At 51.7% G+C, this 13,604-nt stretch overlaps 1 protein-coding gene across 1 annotated transcript in view; it reads right to left on the reverse strand.

The window, feature by feature from the left end:
• TBC1D10A (TBC1 domain family member 10A) overlaps positions 1–13,604 on the reverse strand; it is a 28,930-nt gene that overhangs the window by 11,133 nt on the left and 4,193 nt on the right. The window lies entirely within an intron of this gene.

A 13,604-nucleotide genomic window follows, 5' to 3' on the forward strand; every position in this document is an offset into this window, starting at 1 on the left:
CCTGCGTTCCCTTCGGGGCTAACTCACGAACCCTCTAACACAGACGCAAGGGAACACAATGCCCTCCTAGAAAGCCCAGGCTGGAGAGACACTAGGTTCAAGCACTCACTCCCCCATGTGTCAAGGGGCCAGGGGCCCCAGTGCCTGCACCTGTGCACCAAAGCACAGCATTCCCACCCTGGATCTGTGCCGAAAAACAAGCCTCTTCAGAGAACCAGCAAGCACAGTACAGAGCTGGACGGAAAACTAGTCAAACAAGTACAGGGATAACATGCTCACATCTGCATTCTAACAAAACTAGTTACTCATGGTTTCCCCAATTACTCCCTGGCCCTGTTCCCCTCTCAGCCTTTGCTCATGCCAGTCCCTTTGCAGGAACACACTCCAAGTTGTCTCTGCCAATACAAATTCAAAATACACTTCAAAGTCCCATCAGACACCACTCGAATTTGCACATCCACTCACGGAGCCACTGTCACAGCTATGCACGTGGAGCTCTAGGGCCAGGGCATCTGGGTAGACTGTAGGGAACAGTCCTGTGACTAGAACAAGTCCCAGCCCTCACGGCACTGACATTCTACAGGCTCTGAACGCCCACGAGAGCTAGCGGGGAAAACACCTCAGCTTGGAGGCCTACCCTGGGCAGCACCGAAACAGCTGTGGCAGGCTGGGCGACACCCCTGGCTTAGAGGGTGCTTCGAGTGAGTGAGCACTCCCTCCCTCCGAGGAGGAGCCCCTGGAAGTTCCTGAGTTCACATAACCATGGGGCAAAGAGAAGAAGTCTAGCATGTGCAGGATGCGTACTCTGCATGTGCTCCCTAGTCTTCAGCCTACAGAGCAACACTGGGAAGAAAACAACAGTGAAAACAACGTGCATGTGTCCTTCTACACACACACACACACACTCTCTCACAATTATTCTTAAATAGTAGATTATGGATCTTTTAAATTTCTCTCCTGTGCCTCTCCCCCTTTTATTCCAATTAAAAAATACTGGCATTATTGAGAGGTAAGATACCCAGGAAGGGTATATTGCTTAGAGTCAACAGCAAATCAGTGGAAAAACCAAGACTCAAATCCAAGTCAGATCGTAGCCAAGGGCCTGCACTCAGCACTGCCTGACCTCCCAGAACGCAGCGTGGGGTGGAGGCTCTCAGGAACAGGACACACAGCGGGGCCAGGGTTTGGCCCAGGCCTTGAGTCTGATTCTCTTTCTACAGGAAGGAAATGCACTGCTAGAACTTTTACTGGTTGGACAAGCAGTGGGAGGGGCCCTGGCCAAGCAGAGCTCCCAGACACAAAAGGGCAGGTCCTCGTCTTCGGGTTTTTTTATCTGGAGAACTGCACACGCCTGAGAGCAGCCCTTGAACTGATTAGCAGAGACGACAGCACCTCTACACAGAACACCCGCCCACCCTCTCACCACCTGGAAGCAGAACCAGGGCACAAGGACCGGCTCCTTCCTAACCCTCCCCTCAGGAGAAAAGCAGAGACCACACCTTTAGATCAGGTAATCTAAAAAGAAATGTATGTACATCTCCAGGCAGCCCCCAAACACCCAGGAAGCCCAAATCAAAGGCCCAGCATCACAGGCCAGGTCACCTCCCATCACCACAAAGCACTCACACAAGTCAGGGGATGAGCCTTCTAGTTATCTAAACTAAAGGAGGTAGCCACACGGAGTCAACAGGAAGTTCTGGCAGCTATGAATGTGGATAATATCTGATCCAATCGCCCCATTGAGCAGAAGAGAAAATGGAGGTTCATAAGAGGGCAAGGCTTTTGCCTGAGATTACTGGTTTCCAGAGAATTCCCATCTGATTAAATACATACCCATCTGACACCCTGGCCCTCTAGTCTGTCTCTGTTGATAAGATCTGATAGCAGGGCCTCAGAGATACCCAGTCTCCCAACTACAAATACACAGGGGAACATGTTCAAGCTCAGTGTTCTTTTAAATGATACCAGATAACAGCTTTTGCAGTTTCAAAGACCCAGCACCAAACCTCAAACCGGAATTTCAAACGGTACAAAACAAACGACCATATTTCCTGGATTCTAAGGCACTACTGATTTTAAACTATACCATTGATTTGGTAAGATCGTCTCAGAAACAAACAAAAAGTCCACTACTACTTTAAATTTACAAGTCCATTGAAAGATCTATTTTTATTTTCAAAACTTTAAATTGGGAAATTTTGGAGGAAAGATGGTCATTTGCGTGGCCTCTCCTCCAACAGCAAAGGAGTTTAACCACCTGCTGGACCCAGCACTCAGCTCTTCTAACTATTCACTCATTCTAACTACAGCTGAACTTCTCTTCACACAAAGAATGTGCTCCTGAACGGCTGCACACTACCCTTTTTCTTTAAAAATTAGAAGGTTCACATCCAGTCTGGTGGGGTCAGGATCTCAGAAGGTATCTGATCAGACTGCTGTTTATAGAAACTCTTTCTGAAATGGCCCCTTGCCCTCTCTGAGCCTGTTTGCTATACAACTGGATGGCCTGCCTTGTGAACTGACCCTCAAAAAAGATTCCCAGAAAGAAGCTGAGACATGGACTGGGGTCTGGCCATCTCTGCAGATGACATGAGGGTGTGGAGGCCCTGAGGTGGCTTCCTCCTAACAGTGGGGGGAGAGTGTGAGCCAGTTTCCAGTGACAGGGAGGCTGACCAAATGGCCAACTTAAGGGACCAAACAGCCCCCATGGGGATGTTTCCGGCCTGAGAGTTTCATTCACCCTTGCAGAAAACTCCTCTGTCCTTACGGTGGCCTGAAGGAGTCTCTGCAACCAAAAGAGTCTAATGAGGACAGTCTCTAGTGGAACTCCTCAGGGCTGGGCCTACATCATCTCCAGGTGAAGTCACCCTCATTGCTGAAGCCATACTGTTAAGTTTTCTGGAGCCTTCTGTCTCCTGCAACACCCCCTTCTAAGCTGCACAATTCTCAGCCAGATCAGCCTAGGCAAACGTAATTATCCCTCGTCACTCACCCTCCCCTACCTGGAATGCCTTTTCTTCTCCCCTCTCCAAGTCACAGCAACACTTTTGGGGCCCAACACAATAAAAATGATAACTTCAACAATAACAGCAGCAACAGCAGTTACCATTTTTACATCATTTACTACTTACCAACATCTTTCAAAATACTTATATAGTACTTAAAATACACATATATATACACACATGTATTATTTTCATGTGTCTTTCCTAATAACCCAACCAGAATATTCTCTCCATTGTGCAGAAGTAGAGTCCTAGACTTAGTAAAGTGCCTTGCTCAAGGCCATGTTATTGCTGTTTAGCCTCAGTCGTGTCTGACTCTCTCGTGACCCCATGACTGTGGCCTGCCAAGCTCCTCTGTCCATGGGATTTCCCAGGCAAGAATACTGGAGTGGGTTGCCATTTCCTTCTTCAGGGGATCTTCCGGACCCAGGGACTGAACCAAGTCTTCTGCTTGGCAGGCAGGTTCTTTACCTCTGAGCCGCCAGGGAAGCCCCAAGGCTGTGCAGCTGCATTCAAACCCAGGCTTGCCTCACTCCGCAGTGCGCGCTCTGAGCCCCAAACTCAAGCCCTGAGCCCCCACACAGCTGCTGTGCCTGCCCAGACCTCGTTAGCTGTCTTCCAGCCTGAAGACCTTCACCTCAACTACTTACAACACCACTTCTCCAAGTTTTTAAACTGAAACTCACAGTAAGAAATATATTTTGTACTGAGATTATACACACACACACACGTAACCAAAATACATTTTATGAAACAACTTACTCCTACATGTACTAAAGCACCTGATATTTTCAGTTCAATTTTTGTATTATTCTATCCTACTTCCTACTTCTTTTTTATTTTCATGCTGGTCACAATCCCCTAAAGTCGATTTCAGCACTAAATCACCAATAAATCAAGGCGTGATATGAAATGAGCAGTTCACTACAACTTGGTCATGTTGCTCAGCCCCATCACTTCCTAACCGGACTGGGTCTTGAGCTATGTAACTCCCGCTGCGTACCTCATGGATACCAACAGATGCCTGCCTGGATTTCTCCATGACATCATTGCTTTCATCTATTGCCTTCAGGGCTACAAGCCACTGCTGCCTACAGCAATTGTATTTGTGCCCCTAACAGCCCAGTGGGAGCCTCAGAGATTAATTACTATTTCCATTGGGCCCATGAGAAACCTGACCCAATCAGAGAGATTGTATGACTTGGGCAAAGTCACAAAGCTATTAAGTGGCAAAACCAGAGCGTCCCTTTGCCACAGTGACTCCTGTGCTGCTTCTCCCTCCCCTGGGAGACTGGGAGGAAATCAGGCCATTCTCCAGATGCCACTGTGGGGTTCTATCTCTGGCCCTCCGCCCCCTGGAGACAGTCTAAGCCTTCCTTCAGGGCTCTGACTGTCCCAGTGAGTGGTCTGCCCACACCCAGCAAAGCTCAGCAAGGCTAATATGCTGTATGGGCAAAGCTCACAAGTACACCCTCGACCACAACCTCCTGGGAGGGAAGCACAGAGGAGGCAGAAATGTGCAGCCAGAGAGTGACTGAGCCCAGATTCTGTTGGGCTCTCAGCTAAACTAAGCTTAGCCGTGCTGTGCCATGCCGCAGCCCGAGGCAGCAGTGACAGCCCACTGACACCAGGCTCCCCAACCCTCTCCCCAAACCCAGAGGCTAAAGACTTCCAAGAGACGAGACGGACAAGACCAGCTCCCAAGGCTACCTGAGACCCAGGCTCTCTCCGCCTTGTCCTTCCAGCCATGCACTTTCCACCCAAGCGCGCCTCAGCCCCTCTGGTTGGCAGACTCAGCCCGGTGTGGTGCCTGTGCCCATGACCCCTTTATCCAAAGGTGTCAGATAAAACCTGGTCCCAAGGAACCAATGTAACCCCCCTCCGCTAAGCCTCCCTCTTCAAACCAGCCCAAACAAAAAGAAACACAGCCCAAGCATAAGGCCCAAGGTCGAGACCTCGGGATGCATTCTCCTCATCTCAACCGTCAGGAAGGCCATGTGGAGTGTGGGAGACAGTAAGAAGAGTGGGGACCTTGAAGCCAACCAACCGAGGTTTGCATTCCAGCTCCTCCACCTGGGAGACAGACCTTGAAGTCTCAACTTCATCTTCAAGTGGGACCACACACATAAGGTCTAAATGAAGAATACATGTGTATAAGGACCCAGCCTGGTGGGTGGCCAGCTAATGGTAGCTCTGAGGGGACCAGTATTTGCAGCTTGCCTAGCACTTTCTCACCCCTCTTCTCATCTGACTGGTCTACACACACACAGCAGGGCAGGACTATCCCCATCTCACCCACAAAGAAACTGAGGCCCCAAGAGATTAAGCCGTTTACTCAATGAGACACGGACCGTAACTCTTGGCTTCTGACCCAGCCCGGCCCCTCTGTGAGCTTCCAGTTCGCCACCTGTAACGTGGGGGCAAGGCCACCCCTTTGGAGGGCAGCAGCAAAGACCACACAAGACAGGAAGAACTCACACACTTCCAGCACCCATTCTGCACCATTTCTGCCAAGCACTGCATAGGCACACAATTCCACAAGGAAGCAGCTTTTATTATCTCCACTTAACAGACATGAAAACTAAAGTTTAGCACAGCTGAGTAATCTGTCCAAGGTTACACAGCCTGGAAGTAGAGATGCCAACTGAGCACTAAGCCATCCAATAAATATAAGGTGATCCCCATGTAACAGGGCCTCAGTACCTGTTACCTTCCCTTCCTCTTCCTTTACCACCCAGTAGACAACCACTGCTCTCTGTGCTGAGACGGCAAAAGTGAGCAAGATGCAAGTGTGGAAAATTGGAGGATGCGCAATCACAGATCCAGGGACAACAAGGGTGGGGGAACTCCCCTCTCCCAGCGAGCTGGAAAAAGGAGTGAGGCTAGACAAAAAGGCTGACCTACTTTGCACACTGAGTAACAACCTCTGGAGTTCATTAATCTGAGCGGTGGTAATAACTAAAAGTATAAATAGCCTTTATGCCAGCTCCATAATCACCCATGATAGGAAACGAGAAGGCAACAGAGGGTGGGCTGGTGATCTACAAATAGCCAACGGTCAGGGCTGGGAGGCCTGTGAGGTTCTGGAGTGAGTCCCCAGACAGCTAGGGAGGCCTAGGGACCGAAGGGTACGTGATCTGCCCAAGGTTGCGCTGTGAGTCAGTGCGGGGAAGGAGGATGGTCTGTAGCAGCCTGGTGCTCCCTCCTGCGGCCTGACAGCCCCCGCTTGGAGGCAGCGCAGTGCGCGGGCTCCCTGTCTAGGTGAAAGAGTCCTGCTTGCTTCAGTCTTCCCCAACACCCCATGCAAGCTAGGTCTGGGCCTGCCTCCCTTTCCCACAAGGAATTCCCTGGCTTTGATCCTTCCAGCCCTGGGTCAGTGCACAATGGTAAACAGGTTCTCTCCACCCTTCTCTGGCCTCGGTGCCCTGGGCCTCTGCCCAACTCTCCACTCGGCACAGCCCCACCCCACTTGATGTCAGAGGCAAGAAATGGTTCCTTTAAGCACCAGCCTTGCAGGCTCCAAAAAAGCAAGGAATCCCCCTCCCCTGACTCCCACTCAGCTAGGGAAAGGCACAGACCAGAGCAAAAACCCCCAGGGCAGCTCTCTCTGGCCAATGCAGAGGTATGGAGACTATTCGGTCTTCCCTGGTGACTCAGTGGTAAAGAATCCACCTGCCAATGCAGGAAATGCAGGTTTCATCCCCGGGTTGGGAAGCTCTCCTGGAGAAGGAAGTGGCAACCCACTCCAGTATTCCTGCCTGGGAAATCCCACGGACAGAGGAGCCTGGCGGGCTACAGTCCATGGGGTCACAAAGAGTCAGACACAACTGAGCAACTAATCAGCAACAAAAATGGAGACTATTCTCAACTGAAGACATCCCTTCCCCAAGCCCCACCCCTACCGGGCAGAGTATTACTTGAAATGCCCCACTAGCAACTGGGTCCTCAGGTCACAATCTCACTGTGGGCACCATGACCCACGTACAGCCCCCCTCACCCATCCTTACAAAACTGCTAGATTTGATTGATAGAGCTTACCAATTTAGTCTTGACTCGTTGTTTATCTCTGCCAAGACTCCTGCAAGGCTCCCTACTGCCCTCCTTGTTCAACAGAATTTCAGGCCCTGGCTCCCCGGCCTTCCTAGTCCCTCTGCACATCCCCCAGCCCTATTTCTAGATGGCCCTCTCTCTAAGCTGCCCACCCTCACCCCTACCCCGACTCTAATTCAGTCCCACTTGTTTCCCAAGGCCTCATTCACAACAGCCTCTCATCTCTACAAAGTCCTTCCTAGCCACTGAAGGAACAGAACACAATCAGCACCTCATTACATTCCACACACATCTCTCCAGAGCCTGTGTTCCAGGCCCTGAATCTACAAAGTTGAATAAAACACAGGTCCGCCCTAGAGGAGACAGATGGGGAGTAAATAACTAACCCACACAGAGGTGCTATCACAGAAGTGAGGAGGGTGGAAGGCGCTAAGAGACTGCAAGAAGCCCCCAGGGTGGGGGCGCGGGTGTTCAGGGAAAACCTTAAAGGGAGCTGACTGTTGGGATGATCCTTGAAGGGTGACAGGAAGTAGCCGGAGTGAGCAAGGGGAAACAGCACATCAGGCAGAAGACCCAGGATGAGAAAGCACACGTTAATGGAAAGAGCCTGGTGTGTTTGGGGAATGTGAGCAGTCCAGTGGAGCGAGTCTGGCTTCTCCACCCAACTGTCCCGTCCACTCACTGAGGCAGCATTCCACGAGAAGGTGTGCTGCTGGGGCAGGGACTCTGCCAACCACTCTCCCCAGTGTGTCCTGACCCTAGAACAGAGCCTGGGGGCCTGTGCTAGTCACTCAGTCCTGTCCGGCTCTTTACGACCCCAAGGACTCTAGCCCACCAGGCTCCACTGTCCATGGGATTCTCCAGGCAAGAGGACGGGAGTGGGCTGCCGTGCCCTCCTCCAGGCCTGGTGCCTCACTGGTGCTCAATAAACATATGTCGACAGGTTCAGTAGCTCTGTGACCTCGGGCACTCTAAGCTTCAGTTTTCTCCCCAGTGAGATGGGAATACTATCCTCTACCTTGAAATCAGATGGGAAGAGCACGAGTACAGAAAGTGCTTGATAAAGGGCACTCCCTCCCTGGCCTGAGTCCAGCCATGGATCTTCCTTGAAGCCCAGCACAGGGCTGAGCCCAGATGTGTTTGATGATGGCCTTTTACAACGTTATAATTCTATATTCAATTAACATAATTGAATGTCTGTTATAACCCTTACAAGGCACTTGCTATGGACCAGACATGGTGCTCAGCACTTAGATTATTCCATTTAATCCTGACAACAGGCATATGAAATAGGCACTCTAATCATCACCTCCACCCCACCCTTGGGCAGGTGTAGAGACTCAGGTTTTTCAGCAAGCCAGTAACTATGCACCATCCAAGGGGAGCAGAGGACAGCTCTGGGATGTGTACCAAGGCCCTTCTGCTCTGTCACTCAGCTCTGGCACTGACTGCTATCCACTCGGCTGGGTGGGTGCAAGCCCTCTTCCCAGGGAGCTTGGAACCCCCTGAACACAGAGCCATATGCTGTGTGATGCTTGGCAAGTCACTTCACCACTCTGGGATCTGCCTCTGTAAAATGGAGATTGTGATGGCAATGACTGTATCTCACAGAGTTAAACGCAGCGGTCTCAGTGAAAGCCTGGTCCACCATGCCAGCGCTTCTGCGAAGTGGCATATCAAGTGCTGGGGGACGGAGGGGGTCACTCAGAGGCAGGACAGGGAGCCCAGGGTGAAAGTCCATGAAGAACACAGGAGGGCGGTGGCAATTATGAAGCAAACTCTGATTTCTTCCCCAAGTGACTATCTCTACCCAAGAGGGCAGAGGCCCCAGGCAGCCCTACAATTGTGTGCTTTAAATTGAATCTTTCAGGAGACCCACCTCTGTTCTCACTTCCACTTTATCTTCATGCCAAAGAGAAGACGAGGCCCTTGCATCAGGGCCCTCAGAGTCAGGGTCACCTGCAGCCCTGTTCCAGATGACTCAATGAGGAACTGACTGGGGGATTCCCAACCTGCCCTGGCAGGTCAGAAAGCTCCAGACCACAAGCTCAGTGGGACTGGCTCCCATCTTGCCCCCAGGGTCCAAGGGTATGTAGGCAGAGCAGAAGGAGGAGTGTGGATCTTCAAACCCAGGCTGCCTTGTTCTCTCACCATTAGGCCAAAGGCCTGAAGTAAACCTTAGAGGGTAATTCACACTCGAATTATTAAGAGCCACCATGTGCCATGGAACCCTTACTTGGTGGCAGACACTGCTGGGCACGTTACCCACAGCATCTCCTTAGTACTTATAATCATAGCTCACATGGGGCCAGTTCCTACTCCCAACGCCACCATCTGGCCCATTTGCAGACTCAGAGAGGTCACATGGCTAGAAAGTGACGGAGCCAAGGCTTGAAGCCAGTCTGCTGGTGTCCTGAACTCAGGATCTCCCAAATTTAGGTTCTCCTTTTTTGAAATCAAGACAGAGAGGGAAGCATCCTCCAGATGTGGCTGGCTAGGAAGAACCACTTCTGGACACACAGAATCCAGGGCCCAGAGGGCAGAGAGGAGGAGCAAGAGTGCTCCATACTGTGTTCCTGGGCTTCCTTGGCATCCAGCTACTCCTGCCTCATCTTGCGTGAGGCACTGTGTGTGGAGGACCTGGGATAGAAGTGTGCCATCCATTATGACAACTCAACAACAAAAACAGGACTTCCCTGGTGGTCCAGTCGCTGGGAACTCTGTGCTCCCAATGCAGGGGGCCCAGGTCTGATCCCTACTCAGGGAACTAGATCGCACACGCCACAATTAAGACTCAGCACAGTCAAATACATTTTTTTTTTTTTTTAAAGAAAGAAAGAGAAAAGCCAACAAAAACAACTTGAGAAACCCACTAGGAGAAGGATAGACATTTGGAGCTGGACTGAAAGTCGTAAGGCTGGGACAGGAAGAGGGAGGAGCGGCCACACAGAGGCAACCAGCTTTGTTAAGATGGAAAAAATTGGAAAGGCAGAACCCTGGCTTCCAGGCACAGTTTCCTTGCTTGTTCAGCTTAGGTTTCCCTGTCTGTGAACAGGGCAAAATAAAACTTACCCTCCTGAGTTCCCACTGCTCCTATTAGGATCACTGCAAGGCAATGAGAAAGAAAGCACTGTGCAGACCAAAGAGCTAGACAGATCAAAGCATTCTTTGATTTGACTGCACTCCCAAAGACATGAGGGCCATTGGTCTGGCAAACAAAGAGAGGTCCTCTCATAAGAGAAACAGAGCATGCTGCAAGCTTTGGCCTCTTTGGGTTGTGCCCTGACGACCCCTTGCACTTATGAGGTACCTGACAAAAGTGAATAAGGAAGTGAAGTTGCTCAGTCGTGTCCGATTCTTTGTGACCCCATCTACTACAGCCTCGTAGGCTCCTCTGTCCATGGGATTTTCCAGGCAAGAGTACTGGAGTGGGTTGCCATTTCCTTCTCCAGGGGATCTTCTCAACCCAGGGGGAAAAAACTTCTCAAAGCCCTTTTCATATATTCCAAGGGCAGTTTCAGTATGTTAGAAGCAGAAGAGCTCTTCAACTTCATTCATTTAAGCTGCCTTACTTTATATGTAAGGGAAACTGAGGCTTAGAAAGATTAAGCAAATTTCTCAAGGTCACAGGGTTACTTAGGGGCCCAGTGAAGCCCAGGACTTGGGTTTCCTGATCCCTGGTCAGCAGTGTTCGTTTACACAAGCTCCTAATCCAGTCATCTCATTTGATCCTCACCATCAGACCACACCTTAATCTCCTGGCCTGCTATGCTCCAGGTCCTGGGAAGGCAGGACCAAGTCTGCATCCCCAGAGCCTAGCACACAGCTGCATACATAGCACGCGCTAGGGGAAAAGCAAGGAGCATCAGCCCTACGGTCAATAAGAGGACACGCTTAACTCACAGGCCACCAGGGTCAGTGGTGGAGCCAGCCCTGGCACCTTGGTCCCTGGGTTCAGAACCCTCTCCCATACTAGCATACATCGACATGTCCGGCCAGAATCATCTCTGGGAAGTGCATGGTGGTGCCCGTAAGGGTAAGGGGTTCATGTCCTCATAGGCACTGGCCTTGCTTCCACTTCCCAGCCGAGGCGCCAGCCCCAGGAACATAATAAAGACTGGAAGTGAGAGGAGGGCAGCCCTCCATTGCTGGCTGCCTCTTCTTGATCAGCTTTTATTGTTGTTTAGTTGCCAAGTCATGTCAGACTCTTTGCGACCCCATGGACTACAGCCTACCAGGCTCCTCCATCCATGGGATTTCCCAGGCAAGAATACTGGAGTGGGTTGTCATTTCCTTCTGCAGGGGATCTTTCCGACACAGGGATCGAATTAGCATCTCCTGCACTGACATGCAGATTCTTTACCACTGAACCAGGTGAGAAACCCTCGAAACCCCCGATGAGCTTATGCTGTGCCTAAAAGCCTTATAAACATCCCCCCCAACCCCCGAAGCTACACACTGCCCTAAGGGAGGTTTTCTATGCCCTCAGGGCTTCCTCCTCTCTGCACAGAGAGAGGTGGCTAGCTCTTCTGGTAGCCTTCCTTGCCATCCAATACGTCTACCAGGAGAGACCACAAAGCTCAGCTCCACTCACCCACCCCCTCCCAACCAGGCCAGCTAATCTGCTCTCTCACTGAAGAGATACAAAGAACCCCTTGACAGGCCCTGAGCGTGCCAGCCATGCCAGGCACCTCGGGGAGCCCAGGGCTGTGACAAAGCAGTCAGCAGCAGCCCACTGTCTGCTTCAAAGGAAGGTCGCAGATGGTCTTCCTTCCCTGTGGTCAGAGGCCCTGGGATGGCGAGGGCCACTGCAGCTTGGCCAAAGCCTTTGCAAGTCCCTATAGGTCCACTCAGCTGATCAGGTACCATGCCCTACTTGCTGACTCTACATCCTCTCGGCTCCAGAACCTTCCAGAACTCTCTGCAGCCCTTCTGGGCCATCCCAAACTCTCCCGACTGCTCTCACTGCCTGTGGTCCAGCTCCTCTTCATACCATCTTCCATGCCCGCACCAGACTGACCTCAATGAAACACAGGAGGCCTCAGTCTGACACTCAAGGCCAGTCACCTCTGCCCAACCCACTTCCCTACCCTCCCCATACTTCACCTCATCCTCCCAACTCCCGTTCTTCCTGTCGCCTCTTGGCACACATTTCTCAAACAGCTGGCTTTTCTTCACACACTTCCCCTCCCATATTGCGGACTGCCCTTCCTTGCTCCTTCTAAAGCCTGAATCAAATGCCACTTCTTCTTTCTGAGCTCCTATGGGTGGAGCTGGCTGCTTCTTCCTATATATTCCCATATTAACCACAGGCTTCCTGCCCTGGGTGTGGGGGCCTCAGGGATGGTGAGCACCTGGCACCCTACCTGCTACACCTTAGCAAGGCTTAGTCACTGGATCGGTGTCAAGAAACAGGCTCTGGTCCCCGTTCTGCCATTTACCGGTGGGCAAACCTTGAGCGCTTTCTTCTCGGAACTTCAGTGTGCTTATCTACAAGACAGGACAACCACGCTTCTCAGGGGAAGGCGAGGGCTCCTCACAGGCTAGTCCACTCCTGCTCACGGGGTGGGTCTCACTGATGCTCGTCGTCACAGCCAGAGATGGACAGTGGAAAATGGAAAGACAGGACCCCCAGGTGCCCCGACCTCTGTGAGGAGGCAGAACAGCCACCGAGGACCTGCAGTGCTGCCAGGCTCTTCACAAGCGTCAGTTCTTCTAACTCCACCACAGTCCTGCCAAGCCAGCGCTACCACAGCTGCTTCACAGCGAGAGACTGAGGCTCAGAAGAGTGAAGCAGCATGTCCACGGTCACACAGACATCTGGGCTCAAAGGCTCAGGTGTGAGGGCGAACAGAGCACCTTCTTTCCCCTCCCTCACTGTAAACAGACTGGGAAGCTGGACCAGAGCCAGGCCGCGCTGGCCCCCCGAAGGTCCTGTTTCAAACCTAGATGCTGGGAATACAAAACATCGAGCAGGTCCCACTGTTTTATCTCTTTCCCACAGTTTACAGTTTCCTAGCAGGCGGCACACAGGCACCTTCCCAGGGCAGCAGCTGGTGATCTGGTCCCCTCCTTCACCAAGTCAAGTCTTGTCTGAGGCCCTAGAACACCCACAGGGCTACCAAACTGGATTTTCCTTTGAAGCTGGAGGAAGAGGAGGAGGAGAGAAAATGAAGGACGTGTGGCTCCGAGTCACAGATCAGGGCCCCACATGTGCAGTAGTCTCTTTCCAGATGGGCCACCCAGGGACCACTCTACGCCCAGCTCTAGGCTCTCCTGGGAACTGTAACAGCTCAAGAAAAGAGGATGTCCTGAACTTACAAACTGGAGGTGGTGGTGGAAAAGCAGGTAGGCAGGACGTGGCCTGTTAGGAGGGCCCTGGCCCAACAATAACTGGCAGAGACCAAACTATAGGGATGTCAACTGAGCCAGTTACCAGATTTCCAGAGTCACAGTTGACTAGGAATAGTGGAGGGCCCAGGGGACAGGGGAACTGAATCAGCGAAAGACAAACTGCTGTTCCAGATGTTTCTCCCTGGGCCCAGTTCA

This window comes from Moschus berezovskii, chromosome 19, assembly GCF_049115385.1.
Source record: "Moschus berezovskii isolate FMDL1 chromosome 19, NW_MosBer_1.0, whole genome shotgun sequence".
NCBI classification, from domain to species: domain Eukaryota; kingdom Metazoa; phylum Chordata; class Mammalia; order Artiodactyla; family Moschidae; genus Moschus; species Moschus berezovskii.